Source organism: Bos taurus, chromosome 16 (genome assembly GCF_002263795.3).
Source record: "Bos taurus isolate L1 Dominette 01449 registration number 42190680 breed Hereford chromosome 16, ARS-UCD2.0, whole genome shotgun sequence".
NCBI lineage: Eukaryota > Metazoa > Chordata > Mammalia > Artiodactyla > Bovidae > Bos > Bos taurus.
The window spans coordinates 64,377,562-64,401,403 of NC_037343.1; the positions used below are offsets into that span (position 1 = coordinate 64,377,562).

The 23,842-nt window shown below is 44.7% G+C and overlaps 1 protein-coding gene and 1 long non-coding RNA gene across 12 annotated transcripts in view; one reads left to right on the top strand and one right to left on the bottom strand.

Moving 5' to 3' along the window:
- The window catches only part of LOC101906042 (uncharacterized), a 40,860-nt gene extending 33,996 nt beyond the window's left edge, over positions 1-6,864 (top strand). For both annotated transcript variants that reach the window (XR_237877.5, XR_003029786.2), the window contains one exon: positions 926-6,864. This is a non-coding gene — a long non-coding RNA (uncharacterized lncRNA). The remainder of the gene's footprint in view (positions 1-925) is intronic.
- Positions 1-23,842, bottom strand: part of NMNAT2 (nicotinamide nucleotide adenylyltransferase 2) — a 226,243-nt gene that overhangs the window by 84,298 nt on the left and 118,103 nt on the right.

Consider the following 23,842-nt stretch of genomic DNA (forward strand, 5'->3'; position numbering starts at 1 on the left):
CCCTCCAGGGGATACTCAGAGTCGGTAAAATAATTTCTGGCTATCCCAGCACTCAGAGGTGTTACTGAACATTTCTAGATAAACGCAAAGGAAAACTCAAACTGCAGGTGGGTTGAGAAGGTCACCTCTGCTGTGGAGGCAGAATATCAGCCCCCTCAAATGCTGACATCCTATTTCCTGGAACCTGGGCATGTGTCACCTTGTATGGCAAAAAGGACTTTGCAGATGCAATTGAGTTAAGGATCTCAGGATGGGGAGATTATCCTTGACTATTCAGATAGACCCAGAGTAATATCCAGGTCCCTCTAAGAGGGAGACAAGAGGGCCAGAGTCAAAAAGGTGTGACAAGGAAAGCAAAGGTCGAGCGGGTTCCATTCCTGGTCCGGGAAGACTCCACATGCCTTGGGGTAACTAGATGCACCACAACTGCTGAAGCCCGTGTTCCCTAGAGCCTGTGCTCTGCAACAGGAGAAGCCACCTCAGTGAGAAGCCCGCAACTAGAGAGCAGCCTCCTCTCTCTGCAACTAGAGAAAGCCAGCATACAGCAATGAAGCCCCAGCTCAGTCATAAAGAAAGAAAGAGATAATTTTTTTTAAAAAAAGGAAAGATGGAATGGGCAAGGAAACATATTCCCCCACAACATCTAGAAGAGGAAGCAGCCCACACGACCCATTTTAGACTTCTGGCCTTCCGAAGTGTAAGGTGATGCATGTATATTGATTTAAACCACTAAGTGTGTGGTAATTCACTACAGCAGTGAGAGGAAACTCATACTCTTCTAAGCTACACGACTTCCCCATGACCCAAACCATTTCTGGGTGAGCCTAAAACATGGCGCCCATCTTGCCTCTCTCCACAGATGACCTTTGCCTGGTGTTCCCCTCTCCTGACTTATTAATGCTGCCATTCATTCTCTCATTTCCAGATATGAAAAAATTTGTTCTCCTCAGCTATCTGAAGGACCCACCAGTGTCATCTCATCGTTCCCAGTAAGAAAGCTGGAAGGCGAAACACAAGTCCACGGGCTTTGAAGAACGTGCATGATGCCTTTTCCTCACTGACTGAAGGAGACACTGGGAAGGGTCCCTCCAGCAGAAGAGTCAGTCATAGGTTTCTCCACTGGCCCTCCCAGACACACCCAGAGCGATGTATTGTATGTCTGTGTCATGTAGACTGTAGCTGTCTGTCACAGGATGCCACCCCTGGGGACGGCCAGGGCCCTGGGCCTCCCCGAGAGGTGTGCTGGAAGGCCACAGATTATGTATCCCCCCCACCCTCCCACCCATCCCTGCCCCAACTGTCATCTGGGTAATCTGTCCAGACAAATATCCAAGGAGACCTTTCTTGGCCTTCTATACAGCCTCCTCCAGGGAAAGGGGTTTGTCTCTACTCCCCGCTGCACAGACACAAGCCCATTGCAAGATCCTCTGAGCCCCAGTTGGCACAAGCCACTCTCTTCTGCTCCAACTTTCACACCACAGGCAGCAGCTCACAGGCCTCAGGGCCCCGCCAACCTTTGATGTAAATTCTGTTCCATTTCAGCATATTCTGTGCTTCCCCTAAAAGCCACATTCAACTGAATTTATTTTACCCCAGAGTCTGTCTGGGCCTTACTGAATAGGTACTGTGGTGGGCATAAGAATACCCCATCCAGTCTTCCTGGCCCCAACTCAGATGCCCACGGACAGCTGAGCACTGGTGTGTGGGAGGCTCCCAGGGTGCCCTAGGGAGACGGCTCTGGGCCCACTTCCTGTCTGCTCTGGTCAATGAGTCAGAAATAGGTCACACGTTAAGTGGAGAGAATTGAGGAACTAGAACACAGTTTGGGATTAGGTTATCACTTCTCCCAACTCCTCACCATGTTGATTAATAGTAATTATCCAATGTAACTTCCCAGGCACTTTAGAGATGTCTTCTTATCCAGTTCACTCAACTACTCCATGAGTCTACTGGGCTTCTGTGAAAAGTCACCAGCTTCAACCAAAATAACAACAAGCCCCACCCAGGAGTTTTCCTCCTCCTTCTTACTCCTTCTTAGATCCTGTCTTTGTTAACGGCAGCACGTCCATTCAGACGCCTAGACAGAAATGTCTGGTAGAAACCATAGGGTCTCATCCAATTCCATCTCCAAGTCCTGGAAAACCGACATCTCTGGCTTCGGATGCAGGTGGGAAGGAGACAGCCCTTCGGCGTGAATGTAAAACAAGAATGAAACACCAAACGACCATCCACTACCCACCCCTGAGGCGGGTGGTTGGGAGTGAAGGGGCTCTTTTTCTGATCCATGGCTGCTTTTGCTGCAGCCGGGTTGGAAGATGTTTCTGTTCAGGTCATCTCCAGTTACAGCCTGGCTTTGTCTCCTCGGGCTGAACATTTCTCCCATCTAATATGATGCCTTCCTGAAGCTTAAGGAAAAACACAGCTTCCCAGAAGGGACACATCCGTTCCTCTGGATGCCTTCTCTGTGACCCAGGTGAAGTAGATCAACCCTTCTCTGTGCTCCCATGGTAACACGTGCATGCCTCTTTTTGCAATTATCCCAAGCACTGTCATTTATTTCATTGCATCCGTTTCTATATATGGTTCTTCAACTAGACTGTAGGCTCTTGGAAGTCAGGACCAGGTTTACCTTCTAATCTTCATCCTAATTAATGCTTGGCACATTACAGATGCTCATCAATGTTTGTTGGACAATCTCTGAATGTAAGAGGCTGGCCCATCCTCTGTGCACAGGATGTTCTTAGAGATGAAGGTTTACAAGGAGAGTAGGAGGCAGAGACCTTCAATGGTAAGAGTGTCTGAATTCTATGAAATTCATTCCTGGGAAGAACTAAAGCCAAATCAGAAATTACTCTCTGAATTTATGTGATTTCCTCTAATACCGACCTTATTCCCTGGCAACAGACTTTCATGGCTTCTTATTTCAACACAGCAAAACTCAGCTTGTTGGTTTTTAACCAGTATCTGCACTATTGTGTCACTAGAGTAGCACCATGATCAAATGCAAGCCTAACAGAGTAGATTAGGAATGAAGCTAGGAGGATGAGATTAAACTTGACAACTGTTAACATCATGAGTCATTGTCTCCTCCACTTTTCTTTGAATCCTTACCTCAGGCTTCTGTTACACATGGCAGACTGAATACATGCATTTATTGCCACTCTCTTGAAACCCCACTAAAATGACGTTACAGGAATAAAAAAGTAAAATTGTCAAGGACAGAGAAACCAGAAGGGGAGACAGAAGATGCCTACACATTTTTTGGAAGGTCAAAATACATGCGTGAGTGGTGATTGACATGGCAGAGTGGAGAAAGCCAAAGCTTAAACATCTAGAGCTAATTTGCACCGTTGAACCTAAGAATGACTTGGGATCTGAGACACCATTATCTTAGAAAGCATGGAGCGGAACAGAGAATGAGTAAAAACTGATACAAGGGGCTGTTACACCTGCACAGCCCCTGGCCTCTGGAGCAGGTTTGCTGCCCCTCCTTGACCCTGGCGGGAAATGAGAATATTATCCTCTGGAACAAATGATCCTAAAAGGTTCTAGACTGTGGGAAACTGGACACAGTGAAGGGCAGAAGGAAAGTGCCTTCTGGAAAGCAAGGGGATTAAGAGGGTCTCCATGCTAAAGAGTGATATCCACAGTTCCCTTTCTTATGAGGCTCCCAGAATCTGGTTCATGTTCCTCAAGCAGAAGACTGAGGACTCTTTTTTTTAATGATATTTTCATTTATTACTTTTTAATGTTTATTTGTTTATTTTTGACTGTGCTGGGTCTCCCCTGCTGCACGGGTCTTTCTGTAGTTTTGGCAGCAGGACTACTCTCTAGTTGCAGCTCGCAGACTCTAGAGCACAGGCTTAGCTTACTTGCAGCACGTTGGTTCTTCCTGCATCAAGGATAGAACCCGTGTCTCCTGCATTGGCAGGTGGGTTCTTTACCACTGAGCCACCAGGGAAGCCCAGAAGTTTAAGAACTCTTCTTTAGAGAAGCTGATGGGCTCAAGAGAAACATGGATCGATACTGATGGAACCACTCTTGCATATTCCTAAAGCCCACTAGTCAACAGGCTCCAAATGGGACTCAATAAGGCCTGGCTTATGAATGGGCAGTCAAGGATCACCAGTTATTTGAGGAAAGCATTCAATTTAAAGGCAGAAAATCATAATAAACAAATGGGGTTTGGGGTGGGGCTCAGAGAAACAGAGGAAATGCAGAAAATAGGGGAAAAAATTAAAGATGTAATATCCTCAGAGAGATATAAGATCTTGCTTTCATGAAATGAGAAGAAAATTCTATACCAAACAATCATTCATTCATTCATTAGCTATTTACTGTGCTAATTGTGGATGGTACCATTCTAGGTCCTAGAAACACAGCACTAAAAGAGAAAACATTTAAACATCCCTGTCCTCACGGAGCTTTCATTTCAGGGAGAAAGAAAGACACCAAACAAAAAGTAAATAAAATACAGTATGTCTTATTATGATATATACTATGGAGGAAAAAAAGATAGCAGGGAAATAAGTTAGGAAGAGCTAGCAGAAAGGGATTATATAAATTTAACCATGATGATCAGGGAAGACCTGAAGGAGGAGGTGCATTTGAACAAAAAATATAAAGGAAGCTAGGTAGCAAATATGAGAAAGAAAGACTTGTGCCAGTTAAAAATATTATGGCCAAAATTTGAAATTATAAGAAAAGTTAGAAGATTAGGTTGAAGAAATCACATAAAGTAAACCATAAAAACAAACAGCAATAGGAGAGAGGGGGAAAAAAGGTAGAAGGTAAAAGATGAATCCAGGAGGTTCAATCTGACTAAAAGGTTTCCCAGAGACACACACATGTATGGTGTACTAATTCTCAATAAAAGCAGAGGAATGGGGTAGGAAACGTCTCTACAACAACACCACTGAAAGTACTGGGTGCTGAAACTGGTAGATACGTGCGGAGGGAAGAGAGAGCTTCAGCTCCTACCTAAGGGAAGAGAGAGTTTCAACTCCTACCTAACACTCATAAAGAGTAAATCTGACACAAGGTTTAACATATTTACCTAAATATACAGGCTGAAAACCATAAAGCCTCAAGAAGAAAATTTAAGAGAATAAATTTGTAATTTTGCAATAGTCAAAGATTTCTCAGGACAGAAAAAGTACTAACTGTAACAGAAAAAATGATAAATTGAACTTCTGACAGGTCTTAAAACTTCTGCTCATCAAAAGATACTTTTAAGAAAATGAATAGGTAAGCTGACCAATTGGAGAAAATACTTGCAATTTATGTTACCAAGGACTTCTATCTAAAATACATAAAGAACTCCTACAACTCAATAATAAAAAGTTAAACCAATGAAAAGAACATGCATGCAAATGTGAATATATATTGAATACATATTTTTAAACCTTTTTTATTTTGAAAATAATTATAGATTATAGGAAGTTGCAAAGAGAATACAGAAAGGTCCCATGTACTCTTCACTGACTATCCCCCCTTAGTTATATTTTGCATCACTTTGTAACATTTTGAAGACTGACAATTTAAAAGATTGACAATGCCGAATGTTGGTGGTGATGTGGGAAAACTGAAACCTTTATAAATTGCTGATGAGATTGTAAAATGGCTATCACTTTGGAAAACGATTTGAAAGTTCTTTATAAACAGATGCATATTGTGTAACTCAGAAATTCTATTCTTAAGTACTTACCAAAGAGAAACAAAATCATATGTCCACAAAAATACTTCCACAAGAATGTTTATAGCAAGTGTATTCACAATAGCCCCAAATCAGAAGCAACCCAAATGTTAATCAACAGATTATATAGTATTCATAAAATGGAATAGTACTCAGCAGTAAAAAAGGATACACTGTGCTACTCCCAAGAACACGGAGAAATCTCAATAACATTATGTTGAGCAAAGAAAGCCAAATGCAAAACAATATATACAGTATAATTCCATTTACATGAAGTTCAGCACTGCAAAACCAAAATCTGATGATAGAAATCGGAATGATGGCTTTGTGTTGAGGATAAGGATTGCCTGGAAGCGGGCATGAGGAAACTTTCTGGGGAGATGGAAATTGTCTGTACCTTGACTGGGCAGTTAGTTACACAGGTGTATCTATTTATCAAAATTCACTGGATTGTACATTTAAACTTGTTGCTCTATGTAAACTTTACATCTGTTTTCAAAAGTGAAAAGAATGAGGGGAAAAAAGATTTCCACAATGAGAAAAAGAATGAGATAATGAAAGGAAGGAAATAAGGGGAAAAAACACAAATTAAGTTTTTAATTTTTAAATTCTCATATCATTTTTTGATATATTATTTAGTGTTATTATTACAACATAGATGGTATAAATAAAAACCCAAGACATAAAGAGGTAAATAATTTACTAAAAAAAAAAAAAGTCCTGGATCTAGGTTTTCTTACTACCAATAAACTTAACCACCTCCCCTCTGTGGCAAGAAAAATACCATATGTTTGAGAAGCATCTATAATTGAGAGCTGCCATCAGTCTGTGGGCTATTATAATTATCCCTTCAAGAGTAATGGACCAAGGATTCAGCTGAAGCCTCTCTGTCGGCAGCAATCATTTCCTGCTCCATTTTTGAATTCTTAATCACTCAGATACCTTAAGCCATCAATATTCTCTATCCATTTGCACTATTACTGCCATTCTCCAAAGATCTAAACGCCTTGTGGATGATGCTGGAAGATGTCACAAACCAGGCTTCTCTACGGAGAGAGCAGCTGTGTTGTGCTCAGAGCTTTTACACCCAAGGAATGGGACGGCTGGAGCATGCACACACTGATTCTTTATTTGCTCTCCAAATCTAAGGAATAAACTTAGTTCTCTTACTACTGATTTCATCTAGGTCCCCTTCCTGAAGAAAGTGTATGTACTGCTATATTTAAAATAGATAACCAACAAGGACCTACTGTCTAGCACAGGGAACTCTGCTCAATATTCCTAACAACCTAAATGGGCGAAGAGTTGGAGAAAGAATAAATATGTGTATGTGTATCACCGAATCACTTTGCTGTATACCTGAAGCTAATGCAACATTGTTAATTAACTATACTCCAATATAAGATAAAAAAAATTTAAAAAGTGTATACTGTGAACTACAGAAAATGAAATGTTACAGGATACAGACAGAAGAGTGGGAATACATCTGAAAGCTCATAACCCTGATACAAGTATCAGAACCCTGAGTTTGTCAAATGAATAACGATTCATCAGAAAACTGACAGCTAAGAGGGTTCTCAGAGATCATTTATTCCAAACACCCGCTCTTTACACATGAAAAACAATGAGGTTCATTTTGTGTGTGTGTGAAGGTGGGGACGGGGGAAAAGAGAGACAAAGGGAGAGAGGGAGAAGGAGGTGACAATGTGGAAATAGCATTGAAATCTCAATTAGGAAATCTTGGTTTCACATCCTGGTTTTCACTTGGAAGCACAATCTTGGCCAAGTGCTTAACTGAACCTCTGGTTCTCTCCGTACAATGACCATAAGAGAATCTGTCCTGATTACTCGCCTGTTCATACGAGAATCAAATAAAAAGGTCTGAGAAGCTGTTTTGTCAAGCCTGTGTTAATGCTTGTTATTACTATTGCCCAAGTTGGCAAACGGGAAAGTTACAACTAGAAGTCAGGTCTCCAGAGTGCACTCCGTTCGTCTGGAAACCGCCCCTCGACTCCTCAGCTGACCTTGGGGAGCTCGGTGTGATTAACCTCACGGCTTAGGAGGGAGCATCTGGCTTCAAGGGGTTGTGGGGGAGGAGCAGTGGCGGCTGACCGTTAGTGAGACAATGTGGGCTTGGGAAAGAGCAGGAAGTAACTAGAAACTGTCCCATGTCAGAGGATTTGGCCAGGCAACCTTTTGGAGACTGCCCTGCCCCGTCTCAGGCAAAGAAGACCGATGGGAAGGGCAGAACTGCGAAGACAGAAGGAAATGTCTGCGGGGATCAGGACCAAGGGCCTCCAGGGTCTCTCGTTCCCTGCTGGCTGAGTTTGAAGGGTCCCGCCAGTTGCCCCTTCTCCCCCAGCCTTCTGCCAAGGTCCCACGAAGGGCAGGCGCAGCAGCTCCCGGAAATCGCTGCTTTAAATCTTCAGGGATTGACATCCAGAGAACGTGCTTGGAGAGCATTGCTGAATCCCTTTCGGCATTTTTGAAGAGAGTTTAGAGTTAACAGCTTTCCTGTGGGAAGAAGCCCAGCTCAGAGAAACCCTGGATGCAAACCCTGAGCCATCATTCACAAGCTGAAAGTCCCTGTAACAGATTCACCTTGTCTGAACTCTAATGTCCTTGTACTTACAGTTGGGATAAAAACAATACCTTCTTCTTTTTTTCAATTTTATTTTATTTGTTTGATTTTTTAAATTTTTTTGGCCATGCCGCAAAGCATGTGGGATCTTAATTCCCTGACCAGGGATTGAACCCACCACCCCTCCCCACATTGGAAGCATGGAGTCTTAATCCACTGGACCGCCAGGGAAGTCCCAACAATACCTTCTTCATAGAATTATTGCGAGGAAGGTAATGATAATGGTTAATGCTAATTGAACTACGTGCTGTGCATTGTTCTAAGCTCTCGACATGGATTATCTCAGTTGTCACACAGTGTGTTTTTGATAACTCTCCTGGCACCTGGGAGCTACCATGCTCACAAGTAAAATGAAGCTCCTTTTGAGCGAGCATCTTCATCTCTGTCTCCTAGGGAGCCGGTGAGAGGCTGGAAAGGGGATGTGCCTGCCTTAGGGAGAGGGTGGAAGCATTCATTAATGCCTGAACTCACTCCTGGGAGATGAGGCCGTTATTATTATTAAAAATTAAGACGCTGTAAGCACAAACATATGAAAGGAGAGTGGTCCCTTTGAACATCAAGAGAGCCAGCTGGACTGATTAGAATGATTACAATGAGTAGGAAGTCTGGCCGTTCCCTCCATTTTCCTTAGGGTCCACTGCCAATCAGCCTTGCAAGGCGCCTCAGCCCAGTGAATCACACTCTGGCTTCTCCCTTCCTGGGTGCTGTGTCCCTGGAGGGAGTGCCGAAGAGCAACAGCTGTGCTAGCAAGCCAGCCTCTCACATGGCTACCACTGGAGACATATCCTCAAGTACACACAGTTGACTGACTGGTACCCCGGAGGTGGAGCAGCTGGTGCAATGGCCGTTTGGATCCTGACGCTGTTTGCTCTGGTTAGCTGCTTCTTGGGAAGAGCCAGACTGGGGAGTCTTTCCAAACACCTGGCGACTTAGATGTGAACATCCCTGCTCGGATGCTGGCAGGATTTATCCGCCAGGCCTGCCAAGCTGGGTTGAGGTAGATTAACCCAAGGATGACCTGCGAGGTTACTGTTTAATTACCACACCCAGAAAGTGCCCTAATGGTGAGGGAGGAAAATGATCATGACCCAGAAGCCCCACCTAACAACACGAATTTATCCTAAGGGTGGGTCATGGTTATTAGAGTATTATCTCTAGCTGAGGTGGGCTAGAGTTCACCAAGGCTGCAAACGGGTTATTACATTAGATCCTGATGACAACCTATGAGCTAAAGCAAGATGTGTCTTTATTTTACCGACAAAGAAACTGAGGTTCTCTGCCCGGCTGAGGAACTTGGCCCAAGGTCATACAGTTAATGGGCAGCTGAGCTAGCATGCTGCTTAGAGCTGGCACTTAGTAGGTGCTTTAAGAATAAGAAAAGACTGGATTAAGGTAGGTTTTCTCAGCCTCTGCACTGCTGACACGTTGGATCAGATGATTCTTTGATACGGGAACCGTCCTGTACGTTGTAAGATGTTTAGCCGCATCCCTGGCCTCTATCACTAGATTTCGGCAGTTCCCTATCCCATTCAAATGTGGGACTTCCCCGGTGGCCCAGTGGTTAGGATTCCGTGCTGAGACTGCAGGGGAGCACAGATTCTATCCCTGGTTGGGAAACTAAGATCTTGCATGCCACGTAGCAAGGCCTAAAAAAAAAAAAAAAAAATGTTCCCCAGAAAAGAAAACTGCCCCAGACTGAGAACCAGGGAGTTAGGGTAGTAGTAAGTGAAAGTCAGCCGAGGGCCCAATCCCAGGACTTCATCTGACTCTGCAGCCCAAATTGTGAGCCACCCAGGATCAGGTGAGGACTAGCTTCTGACATGTGATCATGACATCAAAATAGATCTCATAGTTAAGAAGTAATTCTCTCCTGCATGCCAGTACTGATGAAAATGGAATGGATCTCATTTCCCTTAACAATTCTACCACTACCTCCATTAGTAAAACGAAACCTCACTTTCATCTGGCCCTCTTATTCCTGAAGGAATCCATCAGGGCTGGAGATGGAACTCCTTTAGTCTACTCAGACTTCCTTTTGAGAGAAGAGAAGACATAAATAATCTCTGGAAACACTTCCTGATGATACAGAATCAAATATTCAGAATATTTAGAGTCCTCACTAAATACCACTAAATACTGTACTTAGCACTTTATATGCTGTCTCATTTAAACATTATTTTCTAGATATGGAAACTGAAGCTGAGAAAGTCAAAGTATCTTTCCCAGGACCACAGAGCTAGCAATGACGAAGCTAAGGTTTGAGCTCAGGCCTGACCCAGGCAGCGCTTCCTCCCATCCTAGGGTCACTGGAACTCCCCCAAGCTCTTCCAGGGTCTGCTCTCAGCTGGTTCAGAACCCCAGAATGGAGAAGGAATGTGAGAGCTGTCATCCAATCCCATTCTCCCTGCCAAGGCCCCATCTCCTGATTCCATATGGTGGAAACCTTCCCCTGGATAAAAATGAAATTGTGAAAGTGTTAGTCACTCAGTTGTGTCTAACTCTTGTGACCCCCAAGGACTGTAGCCACCAGGCCCTTCTGTTCCTAGGGATTCTCCAGGCAAGGATACTGGAGTGGGTTGCCATTCCCTTCTCCAGGGGAGCTTCTCAACCCAGAGATCGAAACTGTGTCTCCTGCATTGTAGGCAGATTACTTACCATCTGAGCCAATGGGGAAGCCCTCCATTGGACAGCCTATGGTCAATTAAAATTACTCTCCTAATACACCACCTCATCCTCTCCCCACTCCCACCCCCACCATTCAACCTCCTCCTGGCTGACTTGTCTCTGTCAAAAAATCACTCAATTTACCAAGTTATTAAGCCCTTGAAATCATCTTTGACTCTTCCCATGCACTCCCTTCTCCCACACACCCAATCATTCGCCATGTCTTATACCTGTCCCGAGTCCCAGTCCCAATTCTGTCTCTAGACTCAGTTCTCTTTGCCTCTCACCTGGACTCTTCTCTTTTTGGGGGCTGTACTGCGCAGTTTGTGGAATCTTAGTTCCCAACCAGGGACTGAACCGGCATCTTTAGCAGTGAAATGGAGGAGTCCAAACCTCTTGAGCGCCAGAGAATTTCCCTACCTGGACCGTTAACGGCCTCTCACTGTGATCCCCTCCAGGCCTTTAACCTTCAATCTCACTGTACCCACTGCCTCCAGACTAAACATCAGCAGCTAACTCTGATCTTGACCTTCAGTGGCTCCCAAGGTCAACATGGTTGACTCCAGACTCCAGATGTGCCTTGACTGGACCCTCCTCTACTTTTCTGGCCTCTGTCCCACTGATCCCCAGAAAAATGAACATCTTGTCACCCCCAGTGTTCTACAACCTCTGTGCTTCTGCCTACTGTCCTGTCTGGAACAATCCTGCAACCCCACACTCACCCCTGGGATAGTCATTTCTTTCTCCCTTTCTTCTTGTGACAAAGCAAAGAGTCAAACATATGGAAACCCTCTCTACCCTTTAAGACCAAGCTCAGATGCTACCTCCTCCATGAAGCCTTTCTTGATTTTCCCAGTTGGAAGTGATCTTTCCTTCCTATTAAAAAAAATATATATTATATACATATATAATACATATGTATCATAATATATATATAATGCAGCATATATGGATTATATATAATACAATATAATTCTATTATATTGATGTTTTCCAATTGCGGTGCTGGAGAAGACTCTTGAGAGTCCCTTGGACAGCAAGGAGATCAAACCAGGCAATCCTAAAGGAAATCAACTTTGAATATTCATTGGAAGGACTGATGCTGAAGCTGAAGTTCCAATACTTTGGCCACCTGATGCAAAGAGCTGACACATTGCAAAAGACCCTGATGCTCAGAAAGACTGAAGACAAAAGGTTAAGAGGGCGGCAGAGGATGAGATGGTTAGGTAGAATCACCGATTCAATGGATATGAGTTTCAGCAAACTCTGGGAGATAATGAAGGACAGGGAAGCCTGGTGTGCTGCACTTGATGGGGTCACAGAGAGTCAGACATGACTGAACAACAACAAATATGACATACTACAAACTACCATAATACATCCTTTGTATCTTTTTCTCTGGCATTTTATCACTATCTCTGTGAGTGTTCCCTCCTTACTGCACAGAAAAACTCCTGATTCATAATCTGTAAAATGGGGATAATAATAATGGAAACTCATGGAACTGTTGAAAGGATTAAATTAGATAAAAGAAATTATTACATGGAAAATGCTTAGGAAATTAAATACACGTTAAGCATTCTAAAAATGCTTGCTATTATTATCTTCATGTCTTTGAGGCACTTAGTGGACATAGGAATTATTAAAAAATATTTTTGAACATATGAATGACTGTAATATCACTGTTCTTTGAAGATGCAACACAGCTGATCAGCATGTAGCTGGAGCTCCAGTTACATCCCAGATTTGAACAGAAGCCATTCTTTTCTTGAGTGCTGCCTTTCTCTTCATGGTAGATGGACCCTGAAACATCCTTTTCTTTTAGGCCGGTTGACTTGAACCCTTTTTTTTTCCCCCATGCCAGTGCCCTGAGAGATAGCATAGTTCACTTTACTAGCAAACTCAGGCCAGGAGGAATAAGTGAGGAGGTGTACACGGAAAATCATCCCCAAGGGAATTCCTGATACACCTCCCTCCCTCTCCTGTTGCGAAACATCTGTCCTCATCCGCTTTTCTTGGAGCTAGGACTTATAAAGAAAATACCTGTTCCTTCATTTTCCCAACAGGGTGACATATTTTCTCCTCAATTCAGCCTGAGGTTTCATTAAAACAGTAGCAATCCAGCAAAGACATCTTTTAGAGCAGGGGTCCCCAACTTTCAGGATCTAATTCCTGATGGCCTGAGGTGGAGCTCATGTAATAATAATAGAAATAGAGTGCACAATGTAGTGCGCTTGCGTCATCACGAAACCATCCCCTCCCTCTACTCCGATCGTGGAAAAACTGTCTTCCACGAAATTGGTCTCTGGTGCCAAAAAGGTGGGGGATCACTGTAGAGGTTTCTCAGTCCTTTGAAATAATAAGCAACGTGGCCCTAATCTGCGTGTGCTCACGTGTGCTCACACCCATGAGTACGTGAGTGCACATACAGGCAGCAGAGGGGATGGAAATAATTTATTCTGGCGATGCCGAGGGAGTTACTGTTAACCATTTCCATCTTCCCTCACCATCAATGTCCATCCATGTGATCCCCTGTGGACAAGCAGCTGAGCCCAGCACAGAAAATAGTAAAGTCACAAAGATATTTATGTTCTTTGCCCCTAAGACCTTTGTATTGATATGAGTATAACAGAAAAAATAAAAGGAGGAGATGAGTAGAAGGGTGAAAGAGAAAATGTAAATGTTTTTGCATAATACCTCACACCAGCCTTGCAGCCCAGACGATTTGGAGATTAGCTGGAACAAAGGGTCTTTCATGGCACATGTAAGATAAGGGGCGTTTCAGCAAGGTTCTTTTGCTTTAAAAAAACAAAACCCCAAATCCCTCTCCTTCATAGCTCCTGCTCGCAGATATATCTAAGGAAGACATGCTTTCTGAAATGCCTTGGGTTTTGGTGAGATCGTGATGCTTGACTTATTGAATTCACTATTTGAGCCCTGATCCTTTCATCAGCTCATAAGCATAACTTTTCCTTGAAATGACAGCCTCAGCAGAGCACCAGGAAGCAAATCTGTGGAAGTCGTTGGGGGTTTCTTCTCACGTCATGCGTAGGAGAGCCTGTGACACGGGTCAGGTCCTTGCCAGGAGAAAGGAACACTGACGTGAACACGGTGAGGACGTGTGCTGCCCGCAGTACATCTGCTGCAAAGACCGAGTCAGGCAGTGACAGCAACGTGCATGAAACCCGGGCCAGTGGCTCCTGACCCATGGGGCCTGGCTCACCTGCTTTCCGACCTACACTGTCCTGGGCGCTGGTTTCTAGTGTTCAAAAATAGCCCACATGAAATCTGTCATACGGGTTATATTTCTCCGAAAGGGCAGAGCTCTGCTGGTTTGCAATCCTGAATCATAATCTCAATGACACCTTTCTGCATGGTAGAATTGGAAGCAGGCTTGGAAATGTTTGCTGCCAAGTTCAGGTGCCTCTGCTCCTTCGGGCAGTCTGGGAGGAGCCTGGAAGAAGGGTCCACAGTCAGGGTCAACATCTCAAACTCCTGGCCTGCTCACAAAAGGACCAGTCATCCTTAAATGCCCACATAGATAGAGAAGAGGCAGGGCAACTCTCAGGCAGCTCTGATGCTGAAGGCAAGGGAAGAGAAAGAAATGGAAAGACTTTAAAAGCATTCTCTTTCCAGCCCCCACTGAGAATTTTAAATGCCTTCTACCCTGACATGTTTGAAGTCTGCATTTTATTGTCTGTTTAACTTACCCAGCAAGCTTCTGGGGCGGGCGAGAGTGATGTGGTTGTATGTTTGTGTCTATAGCTGAGGATCTTGATGACACTCAGAGCAGCAGAAAATAATGATACAGCTAACATTCACCGCAGCAGTGGGTAGCCTGGGCCCAGAATGTAAAAGCTAAAGGAGAAATCACCTATCTGGATGGTGTGAAGAGGGCATGAGATTTCCGAAACTGCAAATGCAAACCCCAGGGATGGAAAGAAATATCAAATATTGGGTTGGCCTAAAAGTTCATTTGGATTTGTCTGTAGCATCTTATGGCAAAACCAAACAAACTTTTGGGCCAATCTTATACATACTAAATTCCTGCTGAAAATTACCTTGACCTTGCTGCCTGGGAACCTGGCAGAGAGAACTGGGAGGCTCATCCTTCTAGGGAAGAAGGTACAGAAACCATCCCTCCTTGGAAGAGGCGTGTGCTAAGTCGCTTCTGTAGTGTCCGACTCTTTGCAACTCTGTGGACTATAGCCCATCAGGCTCCTCTGTCCATAGGATTCTCCAGGCAAGGACACTGGAGTGGGTTGCCATGCCCTCCTTCAGGGGATCTTTCCAACCGAAGGAATGAACTCTCATCTCTCATGTCTCTTGCATTAGCAGGTTTTTTTGTTGTTGCTGTTGTTGTTTTTCTACCACTAGTGATACCTGGGAAGCACCAGAAGAGGCATGACTCAATCCAAAACAGCAGGCCCCCTTGCTGGGCCTGGCAGAGTGTAGTTGGAGGTTCCTGAGCACAGCTCTTTCAAGACTTGCCTTGTGACCTCACCCCACTAGCCCACAATCACACACATCCATGCACTCATTTACCCTTCATTTATTGAATTCCTCCTATGCACCAGGCATCATGCAAATACCCGAGCACATAAAGGTACACAGAATACGCACAACTCCCGCACGGAGCTTGCTTTCTGAGGAGGACAACTACAGAGGACGATAAGTGCTCTGAAGAAATAAATGGAAGAACAAGACGGCTGGGGTCCTCCTGCTTGTCCCCTCCCTCACACCGCAGGCAAGGGCCACGACCCAGAGCATCCAGGGAGACAAGGGGTTCCCTGTTCTCACCCACCGACTGAGGCCAGAGAACTATTGTGGTCAGCCTCGGTCAGTTTGGGAGGGAAAACTGAGATAAACTCGATACCCTGTAGACTGGAGGCCTTGATGATAAAGGAAGGAAGGAAAAGAGAAGGAAGGCAGAAGGAAAGAAAAGGACCCTCTTTCTATTACCACAGCTTTGTAACTTGAAGTACATGTTAATAAGGTGTCTTTAGTAAGAAATACACATGTCTGACTTGCTCTATCGAGAGATTCTTGAGAGTGAACCACCCTGTAGACTGGTTATAAAGACTGGTTTCTTTTCTTTTCAATTTAGGTAAACTTAACTATTGGCCTTTAAAAAAAAAATTAAAAAGCAAATCATTAAAAACAGAAAGAAGAAAGAAATACGCATGTCTGACTTTCAAAGCCCAATGCTAATGCGTCAGAATTCATTTGTGTTACTAAGCTTGATCACAATTCAGCTCCAGGAATAGAGTGAACAATTTAAAATCTAGATAAAGACCCTTGGGAGTGGAGTAGAAGGAGTTCTTGATGGACACATTAGAGGGAGCAGCTATAGGAAATGAAAGGAGAAAGGATAATTTCCATTGATTGCATGTCTACCACACGCCACACAGTACATGTGATTTCATTTAATCTTCACAAATAGTATGTATTATCTTCTCTTTCTTACAGCAGAGTGAACTAAGGCTTAAGGAAATTAAATACCTTACTTAAGATCACAAAGCTATTAAGTGGTACAGCTGGGATTTGAAAACTTCTCACTTCTAGAATTGTGTCAGCAAAAATGGCAATGAAATCTCCCCATGGCATCTTGTACTGAGGGTTGGGGAGAGGAATGTTCTTGGGAGCCATGTTCCATCATTATTACCAGCCGACCTACTACTGCTAAGTCACTTCAGTCGTGTCCGACTCTCTGCAACCCCATAGACAGCAGCCCACCAGGCTCCTCCGTCCCTGGGATTCTCCAGGCAAGAACACTGGAGTGGGTTGCCATTTCCTTCTCCAATGCATGAAAGTGAAAAGTGAAAGTGAAGTCACTCAGTCGTGTCCGACCCTCATCGATCCCATGGACTGCAGCCTTCCAGGCTTCTCCATCCATGGGATTTTCCAGGCAAGAGTACTGGAGTGGGGTGCCATTGCCTTCTCCAGCCAGCCGACCTACCATCATGTAAAATTTCCCTTCTTCTCGTTAGAACAGTGTGTCATACTCCAGATCAGTGCTCCGGCACCTGGCCCCATTTGCTTTGGGTCTTGCTCTTTGCTCAGCCACTTATGTGTTTATCTGCCACAGATTTCATTTAAAATGACTTGCATTATAATAGAACCTCCCTCATAGAACAGCCTCATGGGGCCCTGCGTGCTAAGTCACTTCAGTCGGACTTTATGTGACGCTATGGTAGCCTGCCAGGCCCCTCTGTCCATGGGATTCTCCAGGCAAGAATACTGGAGTGGGTTGCCATACCCTCCTCCAGGGGATCTTCCTGACCCAGGGATCAAAACGGTGTCTCTTATGTCTCCTGCATTGGCAGGCGGGTTCTTTAACACTAATGCCACCAGGGAAGCCCCATGGGGCCCTACTAGCAGACTATTCTCTCCACGATAGGCCCAACCTTGCTCTCACAACTCTTCACATAGGCCACACGGTTCAGCTCTTTTAATCAAAGTAGCAAGCTCTCAGAACCCTGGATAGACGGAAATTGGTGACTGAACAAGCTCCAAGGACGCTAAGGATACAAAGGGCCGAATCTGTGGGAGTCTGAGCCTCCCTCCCCTGCAGAACTTTAGAAACAACCAGCTACCCATTCCTTTTTCTTTTTTCTTTCTTTGGCTGCTCTGGGTCATCGTTGCAGGTCTTGGGCTTTCTCTAGCTGTGACACGCTGACTCGCTACGCCCTGGGGCATGTGGGATCTTAGTTCCCAGACCAGGGATTGAACCCACATGCCCTGCTTTGGACAATGGATTCTTAACCACTGGACCACCAGCGAAGACCCCAGCCACCCATTCCTGAGCTTACTTCTTCTCTCATATCCCCTGCAGCACCTGGGAAAAAAAAAACCTTACCCACTGGTCAGGCGCTAGACACACAAGTACACTGATGATATCTTCTGCTTGGTTTAGCCCTTTCAGTCTAGGGTCTTGGTTGAAAGGATTGAACCCTCAGAAGCTGGTGACGTCCCCACACTTGGCAGCATTCAAGCCAAGGAGGGCTGGGAATAGGGCACTGGGAACATGTGTCATAAAGTGTTGGACTGGAAGAGCTGCTGGTCCTTCTACAGTTCTGCAGGAGGCTCTAGTGTGTGCATGCGTGTGTGCTCAGGCACTCAGTCGTGTCCGACTCTTTGCGACCCCATGGACTGCAGCCTTAAAGTCCACCATTCTCTGTGAATAGTGCAGTGGACAATGGGGAAAGACATGTAGGCGATGGTGCTTCCAGGGCTTCAACTCCAAGACCACATCACCATGTGGAAAATCATCTGAAACGCTATCAAATGCCCGGGAACCATGGTATCACAGGCACTTCCAATATGAGACATGAAAATGAATACAAGTTTTCAAAGCAGTAGTTGACTCACCCCTATATTGCTGGGTTACTGATCTCAAAAAAGAGGTGGCATTACCATTGCTATGGGAACTTCCAGTTTCACTCATTGGTATTCAGGCCTCCAGCTGGGAACATCCTGTTCCGGTCCCTAATTGCAGCTCATGACCTACTTCTACTTGCTTGAGCGAGAGGCCCTGGTGAGATACCTTGGAGTCAGGATGCCCCAGACGCTCACTCTGGCGTTGGCTTCATTCCCCTCCCCAGCAGAGGTCAAGACACACTATTCCATCGTTCAGCGTTGTCACAGTGAAATAAGGATGACGGTGTTAGGCTTTCTCTGGTAAATGTTTCAAGAGTTTTAACAGCTAAAGCTTGGGAGGATAGAGCATGTGGATGTGTGGACAGTCCTTTCTTCCCACTAGGTTTGTCGAGCTGGGAACCCAAGCTTGATCAAACTTGCCAGAGCCTTGCCCTCACCTTCAAAGAGCCTACTGTCCCAGCACACAGCTTAACTAGAAGAGGTGGATGGGTGTAGACTGGCTTGAAGACAGAGCTGTGAGAGGAAAAAGGGGGGTGGAAGGCTGAGGGGAGTAAAGTTAAATAACTGCTGGTGTGAATACAAGACTCGCATCCCTTTCTCAGGAAGATCGTCAGAACCATCCCACTGCTCTTTCATCCCGCTTAACCTCTGATCATCCTTAACATTTTCCTTTTCTCCTCTCTCGCCCATATCCAATCCTTCACCAAATGCTATCGATTCTACTTCCAAACAATATCCCTGATATACCTACTCCTCTTCACACAGTGGTAATAAGTTACATTTTAAAACCATGAGTCAGAACGTTATCATTTTTCCTTTCAACAAAGGCTTCCTGCTCTACTTAGCACATAACCTGCAGCCTCTCTGCTCGCCCACCAGGCCCTGATGACCTCTCATGGCTCCTGCCCCTTTGGCTTTGCCTCAACAGCTCTTGTACCACCACCATGCCCCAGCCACACCGGCCTCCTTGCTCCGACTCACCACGCGCTACTCCTCCTCATGGCCCTTCCCTTTCCTCAACCCCCAACTCTTTCCTTCCTGTTCACCTTCAGATTTCAGTTTAAATGCCCTTTTCTCAGAGAGGACTTCTAAGACTCTTCCAATCTGAGTGAAGACCCTCTTCTAGACTCTCCCAGAACTCCCGATATTTCTCCCCCAGAGAAAGTATCACATTTTGTCATTATGTATTAGTGGTTCTCTAAATGTAGTTTCTAGGGACTTCCCTTGTGGTCCAATGGCCAAGATTCTCACTCCCAATGCAGGGGGCACAGGTTTGATCCCTGGTCAGGGAACTAGATTCCACATGCTGCAATAAAACATCCCACATTCCACCACAAAGATAGACTGCTTGTGCTACAACTAAGACCTAGCGAATAAACTAAGACATAGCCAAATAAAAAGCAAACAAAACCAACAAAAAACAAATATAGCTTCTAGACCAACAGTATCAGCATTACCTGGAAACTCATTAGAAAATGCAAATGATTGGGCCCCACTCCAGACCTACTGAATCAGAAACTGAGGGTGGGCCTCGAATCTGTGTTCTACCAAACCTCTTCGGGAGTCTAATGCACACTAAGGTTTGAGGGCCAGAACTTATTGCTATTCCTGTGACAAGCTGATTGACATCTGTCTCCCCCACTTGACTGAAAACCCCATGAGCTCAGTGCCTGGCACAGAGCGGGTACTCAATACAACTTTTGTGAATGAATGAATTCATAAATGAGTGTTACATGGATTGGCTGGGAGGGGTGCCAAGGAAGCCCAGATCAAAAATGTAGCCTTGCCCTGGGCTCCCACAGCTTGCTCTGTTCACAGACCTCAATGGCAAACTCACCAGTCAGGCCCCAGCTCCGGTCCAGCCCACAGAGTGTGTCTCGGGGCCCATCGAGGTTACAGTGTTCTAACCAATGGAGTCCCTGCTGTAGACACAACACATCCGCTGGCCTTCTCCAGTCTCAGGTACTTGAAAAAGCTTTGGATAGCTTTTGTCTCTATACATTTTTTTGAAAAAAAAAAAAAAAAAAACTTTTTTATTTTATATTGGCGTATAGCCAGTTAACAATGTTGTGATGGTTGCAGGTGGACAGCAAAGGGACTCTACACACACATGTATCTGAGCTCTCTCAAGCTCCCCTCCCAGCCAGGCTGCCACATAACATTACGTGGCAGCAGCTCCCATTCACTATACATTTTATTTTATTTTATTTTATTTATTTTTTTCACTATACATTTTAAATCCTTCTTTTGGAAACCTCAGAGCTCCCCTGAGGGTAGAGTGGGTTGAGCTTAGTCTTTTGAGAGCACTGCTTCCTGCCTAAAAGGCAGAACCAACAAAGAACTGCTTCCAGAGGGGCTAAGTCTCTATTACGAAGCACATGGGATAGTCAACTCCCAAGAGCTGGCACGCGTCAAGCACTCACTACGTGTCCAACACTATCAAGAGATGCACAATTCCATACGATCCTCAGAGTGATGCCGTGAAGTGGGGTTTTACTCCACTTTACTGATTTTTAAAGAACCTTAATGAGATTAAATACCTTGTTTTACATCACACCTTTAGCAGTGGTAGAGCCAGGACTTTAACCTAGTTCTGTCCAAACACTCCTCATTCTTAACCCATTACATTATACAATTCCCCGTAAGTCAGAGAGAGCCTCAGACTCTTACAGCCGCTTCTGGTGAACAACCAGCATGCTGAGTGCATTTCATTGGCTCCAAAGGCTTTCCAATTAGTAATACTAGGGAGTGCCCCAGGGTGCCAGAGTACCACCCAGCCAGTGTGTACTTTAGCTAAATTACAGAGTACAGAACTGTAGCATCATCACCATGGGTGTTTGACCCAGATCTCAAATTTGGATTAAACTTGTGCTCAGACCAGACTCCCATTAGACCACAGACCCCACTAAGCCCATGCCAGAGACAAGACCTGCTGGATCAACCTTGAGCCTGAAACAACTGGTGAAGACTATCTGTGTTCACAGTATACACACGAGCAGAGTTAACCAGCAAGGAGGTGAGAAATGTTCACCTTGTAGGGGTGCTAAAATTCCTTCAAGCTGCCAGGGGGCTATTCATGGCAGTGGAAGATGGCATTTTCTAGATCAAACTGGATGTGTCTGAAAATTGGCCTCTAAAACCCAAGCAACTTTTCACTAACAAAAATCAGGTCTATGGTTACAATTCATAGCCAATATTCTATTCAGTTTTAGTGCCCTCAGTGGTCTGGGTCTCTGCCACGTGCTATTGATAATATAAAAATGAATAAGACACATACCTGCCCTCATAAAGTTTATGATTGATGACACATGATGTTTATGGGGGCAGTGGGCAGAACAGAGAGTGGAGGACGTTGGTGAGGATAGAACAAGTGCACTGAAATAATTGAGGTGCCAGAACCTCAGGCACATGGGCACATGGTGACCAGGCCATGGTGCCCAGGCCGTGTGCTTGGGTGGCTAAGGGAGGAGACACATCAAGTGCAACAGAACGTTGCAGGGGAGCCCTCATGAAGAACATGACTCTCTGAGCTGGGCTTTGAAGGAAGAAAGAGGAAAAGGCTCAAGCAAAGCACAAAGGAGAAGACACTGCAGACATACTCTGCAAGATCTTGAGCTGAGGGTCCTGACTGAGAACAGAGAACTGGAGAGCAAGCCAGAGGGCAGGGGAGCACCTACCCTGTCGTTCCCTGTCCCCATCATTTGGTCTAAGATTTCCGTTTCCTAAACATGCTAAGTCTAAACTGTTCCTAGAATCTTCCAACATGCTAAGAATGCACAGCATCCTTCTTTTTCTGCTGTCTCACGTTCCTATCCTCCTTTCTGGATGGCAGCAAATTGAAAGATTAAGGGAACACACTCAAGCTCATGCATGCCCCCTGACAAACCACTGCTAACTTACTCAGGCGTGAATGAGCCAAAGGCAGCAGCATCCAACGATTCAGGGGACAGGAAGGGAGCAGATGTGACATCGGGTGTCTCGGCCACTAGCTCTGTGGAATCTTGGGCAAATGACCTAACCTCAGTTTCATCGATTGTAACAAGAGGGTTAGATCAAGTGATTGTGGAGGTCTTTCCCCATCATGAGATTTTCTGGCTCCTTCCATTTTATCATTTGCAGTCTCTTTAAGGAGGACCAATACCTTCTTCCTGAAGTGAATTATCACATAATCAAAACAAGATTAATAGCATAAATAAAATGCCCAAGGGTTGGGAATAGAAGGGAGGAGCTCAAATGACTTGAATATAATAGTGGCAGGTCAGTTCAACATTGAAGGAATGTATGTGCATCATAATACGGAAATATGCAAGTGTCAATACGAACAGAGCTTGTGCAAGCAGGCTGGCAGAAAACAGCTGGGCAGAGATGGCACGATTAAAGTGGCATTGTTGGTTGAGTTGTTCAAATATAGAATTTTCTTTCTAACTTGATTTTTCTTTTAAAACTTTATGCCTGTTGCAGAACAGTCTTGTGGTTGCCAAGGCGGAGGGGAGGAGGGAGAAGGGGGACTGGGAGTTTGGGGTTAGTAGATGCAAACTGCTACATTTAGAATAGATAAACAACAAGGTACTACTATATAGCAGAGAGATTTATACCCAAATCTCCTGGAATAAACCATAAAATGGAAAAACAGTATTAAAAGAGAATGTATATTTGTGTATAAGTGAGTCACTGCTGTACAGCAGAAATTAGCACAACACTGTAAACAACAATACTTCAATATAAAATAAAAACAAAACAAAAATGTATGACTACGAATGGGCTTCCCAGGGGGCTCGGTGGCAAAGAATCTGCCTGCGATACAGGAGACACGGGTTTGATTCCTGGGTCTGGAAGATCCCCTGAAGGAAGAAATGGCAACCCACTCCAGTATTCTTGCCTGGAGAATTCCACGGACAGAGGAGCCTGGTGGGCTACCATCCATGGGGTCACAGAGTTGGACACGACTGAGCATGCCCTCACACACACACACACACACGATTATTAATACCAATTATAGATTATATGAAACTGATTTTATCATGCAGTCTATTTTATTATATAACCTTAATACTTCTATAACATCTCCCCAGAAGGCCCTTTGTTTTGGAAGTGGGAGGCAGGGCATATCCTGGGTCCCTCCAGCCCTCTCCAACCTCACATTTACCAACACACTACGTTAGTAAAATGAGAACTTCTTCATAACACACATACAGTGCCACCATTCAGAACCTTTCCATAAGAAATTGTGGAACTCTCCGGAACTGGAAATCCCTTTTCTTCCCCATCACCCACCCAACAGAGAGGAAAGAGAAGAAGACACAGTGGTATGTGAACCAGCAGATTTGTTGGTCAGCGGGAATGACACCTCAGCCCATTGCCTTGTCTGCGTGCTGTGAGATGAGAACAGAAGAAGGCCCTGCAGGTGCCAGTCGTATTTGTCTCTTCATTTCTTGGATCAGTTTATATCTTGAACCATGTGA